Consider the following 2,868-nt stretch of genomic DNA (forward strand, 5'->3'; position numbering starts at 1 on the left):
CAAATATAGACTGGAATATCCTACTAAGACAACATTGAATGTTCCTGATTGAACTAGTTACAGTTTTGACTTAAATCGGCTTGAAAAACCATGACAAGATCAATGATCACCAACCAACTTGATAGAGCTTGACGAATTTTGAAAATAATAATGTGCAAATATTGTACAACCCAGGTGTGTAAAGCTCTAAGAGACTTACCCATAAAGATTCACAGCTGTAATCACTGCCAAAGGTGATTCTAACATGTATTGACTCAGGGGTGTGAGTACATACTGTATGTAAATGAAATTTTACATTTTTTGCGTCTGAGTGTATGCTCTTCTCTCGTCTAGCCTGGTCTGTGTGCCTGCCCGTTCTTCAGTCTAAGCCCATGTCACAGTGAGCCAGGAATGATGGATGACAATTGAGCCAGCCACGTGAACAAGATGAGATTGTATTGTACAGCTGAAAAATCTATACTGGATAGAGACTGAAACAAGACCTACGTCCCTCTGGTATGGCAGGCTGCCAGATCCTATCCCTCAGCCCCCTCCATCTACCCTCCATCACCACTAACAGCAGTCCCAGGGGGTGGCAGTGTGCCCACATGGGGGAGAGAAGTCACCTAGCTGGGGGTTGCCTTTTTAGTACAGGTGGGGAGGAATAAAACAGATGTGGGAAAAGTACAGTGGACTAGACTAAGTAAAATATGTGTTAGAAAAAATAGGGGTTTTGTTTAATACTATAATAACATTATTCATTGAACTTCCAGTCTTTCTGTATTCACAAGTTTTCAGGTCTTTAAAAATAAATAATAATAATGGTCCATAGCTTTCCTCTGGGTCCTCTAACAGGCTCACAGAAGACAATGGCTGGGTTTCAATCCAGAAAGATGTTCCCTCCCCCTCTGCCCTCGTTCTCTCCCTGTCTCGCTGTCAGAACTGATCCAACTGGATAGGTGAAAGCAATGTGGCGGAACCTAGGTGGAGCTGTTTCTTTTACCTACAGAGTAACATGCAGACCCATAAAAAGGGAGTGAACAAGGTCAGAGAAGGAGGAACATCTCTCTGGAATGAAACACATCCAACTTGGCTTGGTTCTGGGGCAGTGGGCCCTCTGCCCATAAACTAGAAGACGGTGTCACCACTCTCTGTCTTTCCTAAATGGTTTTACAATAACAGCAGTGGAATGGGACGTTAACGACTTGTTTTATGTTCTGATTAACATGGTGGCAGAGAGAGGTCGTTAGTGTGTTGAACTGGGCTGTGGATCTGACTGCTAACGAGGAGAAGGGGAGTGTCCTATGCTGATTCGGTTGAGAAAAAACTCCTTAGAGCCTTAAAATATAGCCTGGTCCCAGATCTGTTTGCGCTGTCTTGCCTCAATGACTATGGGAGTTGGCAAGATAGCACAAACAGGTCTGGGACCACAGGTTATAAAAACATACTTGGCAATCAGGAAATAATAATAATAATAATAATAATAATAATAATAACAATAATAATTAGGTGTGTGCTTAAATTTGTCCTATTTCACACATGTACAGGAGTGTATTACATGCATGTGTGAATTGGAAATGTGTTTTTTACATATCCCAACCCCCCAGATAGTCAGACAGATAATTATAGTGGTATTATTGTGGTGTATAGTAGTGGTACAGTATTGTAATGCTAATATAACAACTAGTAGTCTGTCAACTATGACTTTATTTCAATACAAACAATAATATTGTGAGATGAAATTGCAGTGCCATTCTATCACTTCCATAGTTGCATATGATATAAAATATAATCTGATGTTGTTTGATACAAATATTGGGTTGTTAGGTATTGACCTACTGTATATGTAGGTTTTGTGGGTTTGTGGGTTTGTGGCCTGGAGCCAACTTACTGGATAGTTTATTTTTGCAGTCTCTGCTCTATCTGACCCGTGAGTCAGTGTGGATCGAACATGGAGCACGAGAGGGATGGAGAGATAGATGGAGAGATAGATGGAGAGAGGGATGGAGAGATAGATGGAGAGATGGATGAGAGATGGATGGAGAGAGGGATGGCGAGAGGGATGGAGAGATAGATGGAGAGATGGATGGAGAGAGGGATGGAGAGATAGATGGAGAGATAGATGGAGAGAGGGATGGAGAGATAGATGGAGAGATAGATGGAGAGATAGATGGAGAGATGGAGAGATGGATGGAGAGAGGGATGGAGAGATAGATGGAGAGATAGATGGAGAGAGGGATGGAGAGATAGATGGAAAGATAGGGAGATATATGGAGAGAGGGATGGAGAGATAGATGGGGGATGGAGAGATAGATGGAGAGATAGATGGAGAGGGATGGAGAGATGGATGGAGAGAGGGATGGAGAGAGGGATGGAGAGATAGATGGAGAGATGGATGAGAGATGGATGGAGAGAGGGATGGAGAGAGGGATGGAGAGATAGATGGAGAGATGGATGAGAGATGGATGGAGAGAGGGATGGCGAGAGGGATGGAGAGATAGATGGAGAGATAGATGGAGAGAGGGATGGAGAGATAGATGGAGAGATGGATGAGAGATGGATGGAGAGAGGGATGGCGAGAGGGATGGAGAGATAGATGGAGAGATGGATGGAGAGAGGGATGGAGAGATAGATGGAGAGATAGATGGAGAGAGGGATGGAGAGATAGATGGAGAGATAGATGGAGAGATAGATGGAGAGATGGAGAGATGGATGGAGAGAGGGATGGAGAGATAGATGGAGAGATAGATGGAGAGAGGGATGGAGAGATAGATGGAAAGATAGATGGAGATATAAATGGAGAGAGGGATGGAGAGATAGATGGAGAGATAGATGGAGAGAGGGATGGAGAGATAGATGGAGAGATAGATGGAGAGAGGGATGGAGAGA

The sequence above is a fragment of the Coregonus clupeaformis genome, chromosome 20 (genome assembly GCF_020615455.1).
Source record: "Coregonus clupeaformis isolate EN_2021a chromosome 20, ASM2061545v1, whole genome shotgun sequence".
NCBI lineage: Eukaryota > Metazoa > Chordata > Actinopteri > Salmoniformes > Salmonidae > Coregonus > Coregonus clupeaformis.